A 15,316-nucleotide genomic window follows, 5' to 3' on the forward strand; every position below is an offset into this window, starting at 1 on the left:
CAATAGTACTGTCTCCATTTTACAGATAAGAAAATGGCAACTCAGGAATGCTGCCAATTTGGCCCAGGTGACCCAACTTGCCCAGGGTCAGCTGATCACATGTTTTTTGTTTTTGTTTTGTTTTGAGACAAGAGTTTCACTCTTGTTGCCCAGGCTGGAGTACAATGGCATGATCTTGGCTCCCTGCAACCTCTGCCTCCCAGGTTCAAGTGATTCTCCTGCCTCAGCCTCCCAAGTAGCTGGGATTACAGGTCCTGCCACCATACCCAGCTAATTTTGTATGTTTTTTTAGTAGAAACGGGGTTTCACCATGTTGTTCAGGCTGGTCTCGAGCTCCTGACCTCAGGTGATCCACCCAGCTTGGCCTCCCAAAGTGCTAGGATTACAGGCGTGAGGCATCGCGCCTGGCCTGACCCCATGGTCTTGACTGTGCATTGCCACTTCTTTAATGTAGGTGATGTTTGGTTTTGTGCCTCTCTCCCTTGGTTTCTCACCCACAAAGGTACAACCTATAGGCAGAGGCCACAGAAGAACCTTCAGAAGATAATAATGAAGACAAATGTCATCTCTACAGGGTTGTGAGATGATCTCAGGAATCCTCATATTATGCCCCAAAACCTTGAGCCACAGTATTTCTATGCAGAGCAACAGAATTTTGGTAAATCCTACCCGGAGTGGGTAAATAAGGAAAAATGGAATTATTCTAAAAATACATTTCAGGAATGCGAACTTTAAATGTATAAGGTTCCACCTTTAATTCCTCCCTCTTCCTCAGTTTCCCTGCCAAGTCCCTCATCAAGTAACATGGATGGCTCTTCCACTCAGCTTCTCTTTTCTTTTCCTACAAACTTCATTGTATCCCTGACCCTCACGAGGCTGTATGGCACTCCAGTTTATTCAGCATCCTGCTGCCAGACCAATCTTTCACAATAATTAAATTCACCAGGTTACTGTCCTGCCAGAAAACCACTAATAAATCCTCATTTTCTGAAGCATCATGTTTAAATTTCACTAAATTGATATTCCAGGCCCTTCAAATACTGTCTTCGTCTACCCCTTGTCATGTTGTCTCTCCTCCTTGCACCAAATTCCTCACTATCCTACACATTTGCTGAGGAGAATACTGCCTTTTTAAGCCCCTCATCCTATGGCTTCCTTGCTTGTCAATGCCATCCCTTTTCTGCATCTCTGTGTCAAAATCCCGGCCACTCTTTTAGGCCCAGCTCAGTTGAAGGCCCTCCAGAGAGCATTTTGACTATTGCAGCCTCATCAAGGCCTTTAAAGATATTCACAGCCCTGACTGTCTAACCCATACCACTAGAATCTCAATTTTAACTCTCTGGTATCTGCTGGAGTTTCACGTTTGCCCAGATGGATTATAATTCTGTTGCATGTTGGTACTGTATCTCAGACTTATGGACTATGCTCAGAGAAGGTCCTCAGTGAGCCCTCACAAATGGAATCCATAAAATTCTCCTGCTGCTGTAGGAATAAAGGGAATACTTCAGAGAAATCTAAACCCCTAATCTTATCTTTATGTCTGGGGCTCCACCCAATATGAGGTCACCTTATGTTCACTGCTACTTGGAAACACTATCACCAGCACACCTGCCAACTCATTTCCAGCTTTGGCCCTTTGTCAGCCCTGAGCTTTCAAGACTCCTGGTCTCCTTTTCTTATCAGCACACCTTGACTTACTTCTGTATCATGGTCTTTGACACTGACCTTCTTCCTGGGGAGTAAACCTAAATCATCACTCTGAGATTGTGCTTTATGGCCTCTTTACTGGTGTCTCCGGGAATGGAAATTATGACATCATCTGAGCCTTTGATTCCCAAAAATAACTGAGGATAAGATCACTTGTGTGCTTATTAAACATCCAATTTCCAGGCCCTGCTCCAGACCTACTGCATCAGAATATCCAGGATAAGGGCCTAGGAACTGGAGAAATTAACAAGCATCCCAGGTGGTTCTTATGATCAGATGAGTTAAGGAAGCACTGATCTCAGCTACTGGGTAATATTTTACCAACTCAGCTGATGAGATATTCGGGTTCAACTGACAATCAGAAAATAGGCATCCTGGAGAAGGAAATCATTGATTTCAGGAGCCTGGCAGCATTCCTCCTCATCAACTTCCATTTTTCTAGCTATTAATATAAGGAAGTGTATTAGTCCATTTTTACACTGCTGATAAAGATATACCTGAGACTGGGTAATTTGTAAGGAAAAAGAGGTTTAATGGACTCACAGTTCCACATGGCTGGGGAGGCCTCACAATCACGGTGGAAGGTGAGGGAAGAACAAAGGCATGTCTTACATGGCAACAGGTAAAAAGAGAATGAGAATCAAGCAACAGGGTAAACCCCTTATAAAACCTTAAGATCTCACGAGACTTATTCACTACCATGAGAACAGTATGGGGAAAACCATGATTCAATTATCTCCCACTGGTTTCCTAACACAATACGTGGGAATTATGAGACCTACAATTCAAGGCGAGATTTGGGAGAGGACACAACCAAACCATATCAGGAAGTATGCTCTATTAATGAACCACTAATATAAAAACTAGCTGTGGTTCCTTAAACAAGTCATCTAGGAATTCTGAACTTCAATTTCCTAACTTATACAAAAAGGGAGGGTTGGACAATATCAGTAGTTTTCTTTTATGGATACTCACTGCATTTGCCCTTAGACTCACCCCTGGGAATTCTAATTTTATTGATACAACGCTGTTGTAAAATTGAGGTTAAAATAAAGTGAACTGGTGATTTTTAAGATGACTCATGGCTCTGAAATAATCCTTTGATTTAATAACTCTATTATTTGTAAATACTTGTATCAATTCTAGACATTTATTTCACACCATATGTAAATATATATATACTTTTTATTCCATTTTTTCAATATCATCTTTGTTAAGTGTTTGACATTTATGTAGAAGAGAGGCTGAATAATTCTCTCTGTGTGTTTTTTTGAGATAAGGTCTTGCTCTGTTGCCCAGGCTGGAGTGCAATGGCTTGATCACAGCTCACTGCAGCCTCAACCTCCTAAACTCAAGTGATCCCCCCACCTCGGACTCCCAAGAAGCTGAGACCACAGGTATGCACCACCATGCCCAGCTATTTTTAATTTTTAAAATTTTTTTAAGAGATGGGATCTCCCTATGTTGCCCAGGCTGGTTTAGAATTCCTGGGCTCAAGCGATCCTCCTGCCTCTGCCTCCCAAAGTGCTGGGATTATAGGCATGAACCCCAGCACCCAGCCTGAGGCTGAATAATTCTAAATAATTTGTATGAGTTATTATTACTATACAAAAATATTCAGGAGTATAATAAAATCTTTTAAAATATATAAGCCAAGAGACATGTGAATAGCAACAACTTAGCTGTTAATCCAATCAAAGGTAGGAGTATATTTATCCATTCCCTCAGTACTTTGACTAATATTTATTGTTGAATGCCTGCTAATTTATCAGCCCCAGTGATAGTTACTGGAGATACAACAATACATGAGAAACAGTCCAATTCCACATTGGAAAGATAAGCATACTGTCAATAAAACAAACATGATAAGGATCACAAAGGAATCCAAGGAGCTACAAGAACACATAAAGAAAATAAAGAAAGTCTTAACCTCCTCCTGCGCTCAGGAAAGGCTTGCAGGAAGAAGTGACAAGTGACAAGTAGGGTGAAACCTGAGAAGTTAATTGGAATTAAGCGTGTATGTTAAGGCAAGATAAACAGCACGTTGGAAGAACCTGAAGTAGAAAGAGCTTAGAGAGTACTAGGAAGAGAAATAAGACCAAAAAGGCTGGAAATAGTCAATGAAGGGGACAGTGGCACAAGCAACTACCATCTAGGCCCAGGTAAGAAAGTTTAGAATTTAAGAGCACTGGGGAGCCACTGAATACTTTAAGCAAGGGGCTGACGTAATCTTATTTACATATTTAAAAGTCCCCAAAGTGCTTGGAGGGCAGAGATGCCCGAGTGGGTACAGGGAAAACAGGCTGTTGCAGTAGTCAGGGGAAATACGATGGACTAAAGTGATAGCAGCAGACATGGAGTAAGGTGAATGGATTTAAGAAATCTATCTGAAGGAACTCAGAAGAGCTTAATGATTGGTGGGCTGTGAGAGGTAGAGGAATCCATGAGTCAAGGTTTCAGATTTGAGTAACTGGGTGGGTGGCCATGTCATTTGCTGAGATAAGAAACCCTGGAAGAGGAAACATAATGAGTTCAGCCTGGGACACATTGAGTGTGAAACATCTGTGAGTCAACCAGGTGCAGGTCTTGAGTAAAATGGGACTAGAACTCAAAAGAAAGACCTGAACTCAAGTTACAAATTGAGAGTTGTCAGCATATAGATAAAAATGGAAGTCATTAGAGGTGGATGAAAGCACCTACTATGGAAGATGCTGGAGCTAAACTTGTATACCTGTAGACCTGTTCACTGTCAAGTGGTTCACAGTCCAACAAGTGCAGCCACATATGAACAAGGCCAGAATTTTAGTTCAACTAATATGAAAACTACACTGAAAAGCCCTATTATTGATCACTATAGGTATACCCCTTCTCTGTTCTACCCTCTGGAGGTATATTTCCCAATTCAACCCAAAACTAGAAATGCATCTAAAAGTAAAATAGCCACCATTTTGTTTTAATAAAGTAGGCTTCAACAGAGAGTACCTCTTGAGCCACTAAGAGCTTTCAGTTAACTCTTTTTATTTTTATTTTTTGAGACGGTGTCTCACTCTGTCACCCAGGCTGGAGTGCAGCGGCGCAATCTTGACTCACTGCCACCTCCGCCTCCTGGGTTCAAGCGATTCTCCTGCCTCAGCCTCCCGAGTAGCTGAGATTACAGGCACGCGCCACTAGGCCCAGCTAACTTTTGCATTTTTCGTAGAGACAGGGTCTCACCATGTTGGCCAGGCTGATCTCAAACTCCTGGCCTCAGATGATCCGCTTGCCTCTGCCTCCCAAAGTGCTGGGATTATAGTTGTGAGCCACTGCACCTGGCCCAGTTAACTCTTAACAATAAAATTTACAAGTTGAAATATATTTACATTGATATCATGCTTTTCTAAATCATTGAACAAGAAAATAAAGGGAGTAAATTGCAGATTTTGTGTGTGGTTATTCTCGTAGTGATGTGAACTTTACAGTTTACAAGGCTGTGATCATGAAGCCCAAGGTCTGCTAGACTTGTGCCGCATGCAAGTCTGTTCACAGTCGAAGGCAGTTCTTGGGACAGTCTATTTTTAAAATGCATTTTGTAGCTTGAAAGAGCACTGCATGCAACAGCTAAGGTTTCTGTTTGAAAGTTCACTTGATATCATAAATAATTACCAATTAACCTAATGAAGATTGACATTTTTAAGATTTGACCCAATTATCCCTTTTCCTTCCTCCATTCCTTTCTCTTTCTTCTCCCACTTCTTCCCTTAATTCTTCCCTCCCTCTCTTCATTCCTTTCATCCTCCCTCCTTCTCCTTTTTTTTTCTATTTTTCTCTTTTTCCAGTTTCTGCTTCTAAGCTTTTTATGGAATGACACAGAGCACATATATAAAATCGACACACCTAATACAGCAATGTTAAGCGACCTTTTCTATGTAAAGCACTTTGACAGAACCACAGCATCAGTATTAAAAATTGAAGAGTCCTTGTGGATCATCTTACCCAATTCACCCATTTTACAAATCAAAAAAGGAAAACTTCTAACCCATTGTTATGCTTGAGAATCATCTTAAGACTTATTTGGCCATCACGCTAGATTTCACATAATAATGACAGACACTCTTTTGTATTATTTTATTAAGTTAGCAGGCCTAGACCTGTACTGACCGATACAGTTAGCCACAGACACATGTGGCAACTGAACCCCTGAAATCTAGCAAATTTTAATTGAAATGTGCGATAAGTGTAAAATACACAACAGATTTTGAAAATAGCATAAAAAAGTAAAATATCTTCATAATTTTTATATTGATTTTATGGTGAAATGGTAATGTTTTAGATACGTTAAGTAAAATATATTCCTGAAATTCATTTCACCTGTCTCTGTTTACCTTTTTAATATGGCTACTAGAAAATTATATATGATGTTCACATTTTGACTCATTTCTATTCTGTTCCAGAATAATAGTGCCTATCTCATACAAATTTTTGTTGGTTAGCTAACATTTCAGGCCCTTATCTTAAGTTCCTAAACTCATCCAACATTGATAAATAAAGAAATTCATTCACCTTACCAAAAAAAAAAAAGAGGGGGGGAGCGGGGGGCTCACATGACCTAAAAGATATTGAGAATACATTGGTCACAGATCAATAATCCAAAGAATGTAATGTTTTGTCCAACGTCACACAGGTCAGTACATAGATGATTCTAGGGCTCAGGAGTTCTATTTTCTCACTGACCTTTTATCTCGGAGCGTTCAGTGAACAAAATTGTGGAATGGTTTTCAGTGTCTACACAACTGATTTCAGTTGAATTAGAAAAATATTTGAAAGCCTAATAGGTGCCAGGCATTTTGCTAGGCAGCAGTAATTGAAGGGCTTAAGTTTTATCACTTTAATGTGTGGGGAACTTTCCTTGAGTTCTAAATGAAAAAATAAAACTACTTTCGTCGCACTTTTCTCATATTCATAATTTAATTATGACCATGTCAGGTGGGCAAGTTTCTTAATTTTAAAGCTCTAAACTGAATATTTCATCAATGTAAAAAAGCTGTTAAAATTTTCATAACATGTGGCCGGGTGCGGTGGCTCATGTCTGTAATCCCAGCACTTTGGGAGGCCAAGGTGAGCGGATCACTTGAGGTCAAGAGTTCGAGACCAGTCTGGCCAACATGATGAAACCTCGTCTCTACTAAAAATACAAAAATTAGCCAGGTGTGATGGTATGTGCCTGTAATCCTAGCTACTTGGGAGGCTGAGGCACAAGAATCACTTGAACCAGGGGGACAGAAGTTGCAGTGAGCCGAGATCATGCCACTGCACTCCAGCCAAAAAAAAAAAATCATAAAAATGTGATTATATGTTAATAAAAAATTAATTTTAACTTAAAAAAATACATTAAAGCCATTATCAAATTTTTTTCCCAAAATGGTTTTATTTCTTCTGGTTATATTTTAGTTAAAGTTTAAAACTTAAGTGTACTATCTGAAATATACTATTTACTCTTTCCTTAAAAGACCAGATTTTGACATCTATTTACATCACTTCTGGTTATGAGGTTTAGAAATGTTCTATTACCAAATAGCAAATTTTAGTTTTTAACTATAGGCAACTCTTATAAATATTCTTGGCAAATTTAAAGGAATTAGATTTTATTCAGAGTAATTCTTCATTGCAAGAATAGTAAAGGAGTTACTTAAATTACTTGCCTTAAACCTTTGGACACTATGGCTTAGTTCTTCTTCTATCATCACCTTGGCCTTAATCACTTATTGTTTAGATCAGCAACAAGGAAATGCATCATAGAATTAATTCTACTTTGTTATGGGTTTTCTAGTATGGTGATGGATTCAATATATCGATATTTTAGTTAATTATTTGCCTCTATACTCATGAGTTTTGGGGGCTATTTCTATCAAGTTTTGGTATGTAAACCATGCTGGCTTCAAAAATTGGAGGTTTTCCATAATTTTTCATAATTATCTATGAATTAGACCAGTTCAAATACATGAAATTGTCAGTTCTTTGTAGGTTAGAAAAATGTCAGTAGTCGAAAAATCACTCAGGCTTACGCCTTTTAAAATAGTATTTCTCCAACAATCTTTTCAATTTCTTCTATATTCATTAGTCTTTCACTGTTTACTTCCTTTTCTTGAGTTACTTGTGTTAATTCATATTTAGCCATAAACAGTTTTATCTGGAGTTTCAAATTTATTGCCACTGAATTACAAATAATCTTCTCTTTAAAAGGTTTTCTTTTGAATTCTTCCATGCCTGTGCTTATATTCCCTTTCTCATTCCTGAATTTATATATTTTACTTTTTTTTTCCTTTTTAGTTAATCAGGCTTACTAATCTTTTCTAAGAACCTAGGCTTGGCCAGGCATGGTAGCTCATGCCTGTAATCCCAGCACTTTGGGAGGCCAAGGTAGGCAGATAGCTTGAGCCCAGGAGTTTGAGACCAGCCTGGGTAACACAGTGAAATCCCATCTCTACAAAAAATAATAAAAAATTAGCCAGGCACAGTGGCACATGCAGGTAGTCCCAGCTACTCTGGAGGCTGATGTGGGAGAATCACCTGAGCCCAGGGAGGTGGAGGCTGCAGTGAGCTGTGATGGTGTCACTGCACTCCTGGGTGACAGAGTGAGACCCTGTCTCAAAAACAAACAAACAAAAAAAAACTTTAAATATCTGTTTTGCAATTTCAAAATTTATCATCATTAAATCTCTGTTCCTACTTGTTTTTGTTTTGTTGCTCTCTTTTTCAGTCTCTTCATTTGAATTTTTAAATCACATGTTTTCATATGTACCTGTTTTGAAAATAAGCAAATAATGTTTTAAACACTCAGGTGGGAGGGGGAAAAGAGGAAAAAAAAACATTTTTTCCTTTGTACTTTTCTTTGTCATTTGACTTCTTGCCAAAATATAATCTTATCTTGCCTCTGTAGTTTGACAGAAAAACAAAACAATAAGCATATTTTTAAATTTGTGATTTATTATCTTAGGTCCCACAGAAATTGTGGTGGGTAGGGAAGAAAAAAATCTTCATCTCCCACAATCATTCAATAATCAACCCACTATAAAATTTGTCTCCACTCAAACATTTCCATCCCTTCTTGTCCCCATGAACACTGGCATCTATGCCCAATCATGGAGGGTTAATTTCTGGCTAAACTGTGGGATGTTGGAAACATTTAGTGTAAATAAAATGAAAATCTATTTCAAAGTGATATTACAAATCTCACAAAGCTGTGAAGTGATGTTTCAGGAATTACTGAAAAAGCCTTTGACTAAAGAGAAATTCAAGAAGGCTTATATATAATACAATAGGCTCTTCAAGAGAGAATATTTTGAATACCAAAATACTTGAGTCAACTTTGGGAAAACTGATTAAGTATGAAGTTTGCAAATATTTTTGGAAAATCAGCACTTTTTGGTCATTTCAGGCAAATCAAATGTGAAGTGAAAGATGTCAAGTCAGGCTCTCTTATGTTGTTGGGGTTTTTTCTGGTGCTTACAAAAGCCAACACAATTCATTCTTTGTTCATTCCAAAAATTATGGCATAGTTGACATATAACTCCATTTTGTTAAATATCAGATGATATGAATTTATTTTAATAACTTAATATTCAAAGATTTTTATGTATTTACGATAAAATTTGTTTTCACTATAAATATATTCAATTTAATAAAGTGTTCTTGTACAAATTATCCCATTATTACACTTAGCAACATTCCCAAAAAGTTTAGCAACCTTCCCAGAAACCATGTGAAAACCATTTTTTCCTTCTTCTTACAATAGAATAAAATGTAAAAAGGAATGAAGAGAGAAGGCATTGAGAAATAATTTAACTGCTTCCTAGTCCCTCCCAACTAGGCCTTTCTCACATTGCTTTATTACTAGTTTTCAGTTGAGTTCTGAAGACAATGGGCAAAAAAACCTGTAATACCGTATCAGGAGCATAGGTTCTGGAGCCAGGTTGCCTTAATTCATGTCCCACCTTTACTATTTACTGACTGCGTAGTGTTGGGCAAGTTAGCCATTCCCTATGCATCCTCATCTGTAAAATGGAGATGATATTAATTGCACTTGCTTCTTATGACATTATTACAAGGATTAAGTGAGTTAAAATATGTAAAGTTATTAAATCAGTGCCTGGTATGTAGTAATAAGTTTCCAATAAATTTAGCTGCTGTTTTTATTCATATATTCATGTTCAAATGCCAAGTATAAAAGCACATACCTTTAATTGTGTAGTATCATTAATTATCTTCGGTTGCCTTTGAGTGGTTTCATTGGAACAGATAAATAAGAGTTAACTGTAATAGTTGCTCGGAAGTGTTATTATATTTTGTTTACCAAGTAGAAAAATCAACACTAAACAAGATTACACTTCCAATTATTTAATTTGGTTATAACAGTAGATGATAACTTGATCTTGAAAATAAAGATTACACTCTAAAAAAAGGTTATAAATAAATATTTTTCTATTCCAACAATAGCATCCCTATTATTTTTCAATCTGTTGTTTTTCTAATATAAAACAATTTAGTTTTATATTAGAAAAAAACATAATTCCAAAGAACAGTAGAAATATCTGACAAAATGATATTATCTTACTCTCTCTGTACTAAAAGAAGACGGTAAAATCCTAGTGATACACATGATCCTTTGCTATTAAGTATAAAAATACCATGTAATGGAAGGATCCGGTCAGAAAAAAAAGTATGGAAACACTGGAATTCAACTGTTTACCAGGTGTACAATAAAAATGGCAAATATGTTTGCGCCTGTGTAGACAAGTCTATTCCTTCTGTCTTTTTCCATCCCTTCTACTTATTGTTTTATTCAAATATATTAATTATGGCAACACCAAAGCTATAAGTTGCTTTTAAAATCTAGGTTTTATTTTCCTAGATGTCATATTGGTGTACCAAATCTATTCAACTGTACCTGAAAATGTTTTGATTGATTATTTTAAAACATACCCTAATAACTTGTTTCAGAGGCTCTAGGTTCTCTCTGGAATTTTTCTTTTTTTGAGACAGAGTCTCGCTCTGTCGCCCAGGCTGGAGTGCAGTGGCGGAATCTCGGCTCACTGCAAGCTCCACCTCCTGGGTTCATGCCATTCTCCTGCCTCAGCCTCCCGAGTAGCTGGGACTACAGGCGCCTGCCACCACGCCTGGCTAACTTTTTGTATTTTTTTTAGTAGAGATGGGGTTTCACCGTGTTGGCCAGGATGGTCTCCATCTCCTGACCTCGTGATCCATCCGCCTTGGCCTCCCAAAGTGCTGTGATTACAGGCGTGAGCCACCACGCCTGGCTGGAATTTTTTTTAATATATGCTTTATTTCTCCCACCAACCTGTCTTTTTTCCAAATTCCCAGGGCTACGAGTATAACATTCTGACTGGTTAGAAAATAAAACTATTCACCCGTACATTTGGGAAATACTTAATAGTGACCTATGTGCCAGACAAAACAGTCATAATCTCCGCCCTCATCGAGGTAAGTTAAGTAAATATAAATAAATACATAGTTACAAACTGCTACAAATGAGAAGGAAGATTTTCTAATTAAATTCAGAAGGTCAGGACAGGCCTCTCTCAATATGAGAAAGCTATTGCAATAGTTTATGCAAGAGATGGTGAATTGGCCTTGGATGGTGCCTAGGTAATGGAGAGAAGACAGCAGGTTTGCGTTTTATTTTACAAGTAGAATAATAGGACTCTGACAGTTTGAAAAAGAAGGATGAGAAAGAGGGAGGAACTAAAGATGACTCAAAGGTTATGACATGTACAACTTTTTGGATGGAGGCACCATTTACTGAACTGGGGAAAATTAAAAGAGAAGTAGATTTTCAAGGGGATTACATAGAGTTCAATTTGGGATACGTGTACTATAAGATGTTTGTAAGGCATTTATATTGAAAGGTCAAACGAAGATTTAGATATAACAGGCCTAAATCTCAGAAGAAAGGCATGTGCAAGATTAAGTTGAGCTGTTGGGATTTAAACAGATTAAAAGCCACAGAGGTAGATGAAGTTGCCTAAGACCAGAGTGTGAGTTAAGAAGAGAGGAACGCTTACAACTAAGTCTCAATTACTTTCAACATTTAGAGATTGGATAGGGATGGTCAAAAATGTCTAATTTGACTAAGAAATCAAATAAAACATGATTAATTAAGAGTTATTATTCCCATTTTCCAAAGGAGAAAACCTAGGTTTAAAGAGGTTAAGTAACTTACCCAAGTTGACACAGCAAGTAAGCCATCCAGACACTAGATGCAAACCTAGGTACGTGTGGTACCAAAACTTTATTCATTTCCTGTGCCAAACTGTCAGACATACTACTACTCTGAAATTACTGCTTTTCCATCTGCTAATTTAGGGCTATATCTAACATGTTCTTCTATCAATGTACACATTATCTGTTCCCTAAAATATGCTCACACTATGAGTTTAGTCACCAATAAGAATGCATCAGTAGAATGCATAATTGTATGCCCTATATTTGCAAATAAAAAATAAATAATTTTTCCTGGAGAAAATAAAAGGCTTAGCCTCATACTCCCTTGCAGTGTGGAATTAAATAAGTCATTAATTTCTTTGAGCTATAGAATCCTCATCTATAAAACAAGAAAAAGAATACCCATCTCACAGGATTGCTGAAGATTAAATGAAATGACACATATTAAAATGCTTGTAAACTGAAAAGTGTTTTGCAAGTGGCCATTTTTATTATTATTATTTTTTTCATTTCCAGGGTCATTATAGGCTGCTTCTACCAAAAACACTACAGTTTTCTAATGCCACAATTCATCTCTCTAAAACAGCATTATAACATGATATAAATACAAAAGAGTTTACTTACAGTTAAAGAAGGTACATTAGGTTCAATACATAAAACTAAATGAGCGATCATCAAAACTAAAATAATTTCTAAATAAAATGCTTTCACCTAAACAACTTTTTAAATTTTTCTGTGACATTTCTCATTTTTATCCCTTAAAATAAATAATTTTCACATAATTATAATAGTTTTACTCAACATTATTTTATATCTCTATACCATTCCATATGTCTAGATATCTTATGTTTATTATAATGAATGCACAGTGTTTCACAGAGATAAAACCATAAATTGTTAATAAGTACTGAACTATAACTGAAAATTTAAAGTATTTTCAGATTTTTGCATTTAAAATTAATTCTGCTATGAACATTTCTTTGCACATAGCTTTTTGTTTCACTTTTAAATTATATTCCAAATATTGGTATGCCAGCAATGTTTAACGACTGCCATCTTTGAGGTCGAGGAGAGGAGGAATGGGAGAAGCCCCATTTTGTCCCATTTGCCAGCTTATGTAGTGTACATACTACAACTGAGAGGTGAAGCCAGCTGGACTTCCTGGGTCGAGTGGGGACTTGGAGAACTTTTCTGTATAGCTAGAGGATTGTAAAATGCACCAATCAGCGCTCTGTGTCTAGCTGTACGATTGTAAATGCACCAATCAGCACTCTGTAAAAACACACCAATCAGCGCTCTGTGTCTAGCTAAAGGATTATAAACACACCAATCAGCACTCTGTAAAATGGACCAATCAGCGCTCTGTTTCTAGCTAAAGGATTATAAACACACCAATCAGCACTCTGTAAAATGGACCAATCAGCACTCTGTAAAATGGACCAATCAGCAGGACATCTATTAGAGTGGCTAAAATGACGAACACCAAATACTGGTAAAGATGCTGAAGAACTGGACCTCTCATACCTTGCCAGTAGGAATACAAAATGTTACAACTATTTCAGAAAACAGTTTCTTAAAAAGTTTAGCATACAGTTACCATATAAGCTAGCAATCCCACAACTCAGAATTTACCCTAGTGAAATAAAACTTATACTCACATGGAAACCTGATTGTAAATGTTTACAGAGGCTGTGCTGTGTCTGTAATCACCTAAGACTGGAAATAACCCAAATGTCACTCAACTGGGAATGTATAAACAAATTATATTACATTCATGCAATGGAATACTACTCAGCAATACAAAAATCAATCTACTGATACACACAACATCATAAGTTAATCTTAAATGCATTTTGCTAAATGAAAGAAGCCAGACTCAAAGGACTTTATCTGCACAATTCCATTTACATGACATTCTGGAGAAAGTGAAACTACAGGAACAGAAAACATGTGAGTTCTTGCCAGAAGCTAGAGGTAGAGCACATGAAATTTACTAGAATAGAGAAACTGTTTTATATTCTAATTGAAGTAGCTGTATAACCGTATCCCTGGACACTAAAATGTGTGACCATTACTGCAAGTAAATTATACTTTAATTTTTAAAAATTAAAAAATTAACAATTTCTATGGGGGAAGGTAGGGAATAGGGTGGAAGGAACAGGAATAGAGGCAAAAATTCTCTGAATAGGCCTTGTTTTGTATATTTATTTTGGAACTTACTTTGATACACTGTAAATATTTTACATAGGTATAAAATAAGATTTAAAATTTTATAAAGCACTACTTAAATATGTATTGAGAAACTATTCAAAATTACTTCAAGGCACAGTAATTAACTGTAAATATTTAGCAAGATATTTCCTAAAGGCAAAAAGAAATCACATTGTTGGTATTTTTATTCTGAGATTATAAGATTAATAAGGTTAAGTTAAAACCTTATAGTCACTAATTGAATTGGGAATATTGGTATGACTTCATGCTGTATTTTGTCTTTTTAAAAATTCATGTCCTAGCCCTTTGCCCTGCAAAAACCTAGAAACAAAGACAACACCAGTAGCAATGATCCATTCTCTACCGGCACCTAGATTGTGGTCTCTAAATACCATTTTCCAACTAAGGGATTCAGGGCTTCTTGGAAAATTAACTGATTCCAGGCCAGGGGAAGAAAATGGACAAGATTAATCTGGGACATCTTTTCACATCAGGCTATCAAAGACTATGGGGTCATGTCAAAAGGACTCAGAAGTCAACTTGAAGATGCTCCCACTGCCAAAGATGGAACAATCTGAACATTAACAAGTTAGCTGCAATGATGTAGAACACATTAAATATATTTAAACCCAGGAGATTATAATGGTAGATTTAAAAAAAAAGCCTTGGTCACTTTTGGAAGATTCTAGGAAAATATCATTTTGAAAACTGGTAAACAGATAAAGTCAAATATTTATTCAGTTTTCAAATACAAATTATACATTGAGATAACCAAATAGTTGGTGAGGGCAAGCCTCTCTTTTTAGAAGTACATTAACTAATAACCAAAGAAGGAATAATAGAATTAGAGTATCACCATTTTGGAAGCCTTAATAAATAATGATTCTAAACAATTATCAATAATGGCTGCTGACATCACAAAAAGAAAGACAGCCAGACGATATTATGTGCCTCCTGATGCACAAACACAATGTCACTTAGGAATATTCTTGCCAAAAAAAAAAAAAAAAAAAGTCAAACCTGAATCTGAACAAGCCTCTAGATTTAACTACCTATTTTTAAGAAATACAGAGGACATTGTTAAGTTCTACAGAATGACCTCATTTCTTCAACAAAAAAATTATGAAGGAGTGGGGAGGGAAGAAATCTGGAGAAGGGTGAGGAAAGGAGAGAAACTACA

The sequence above is a fragment of the Pongo abelii genome, chromosome 11 (assembly GCF_028885655.2).
Source record: "Pongo abelii isolate AG06213 chromosome 11, NHGRI_mPonAbe1-v2.0_pri, whole genome shotgun sequence".
Lineage (NCBI taxonomy): Eukaryota > Metazoa > Chordata > Mammalia > Primates > Hominidae > Pongo > Pongo abelii.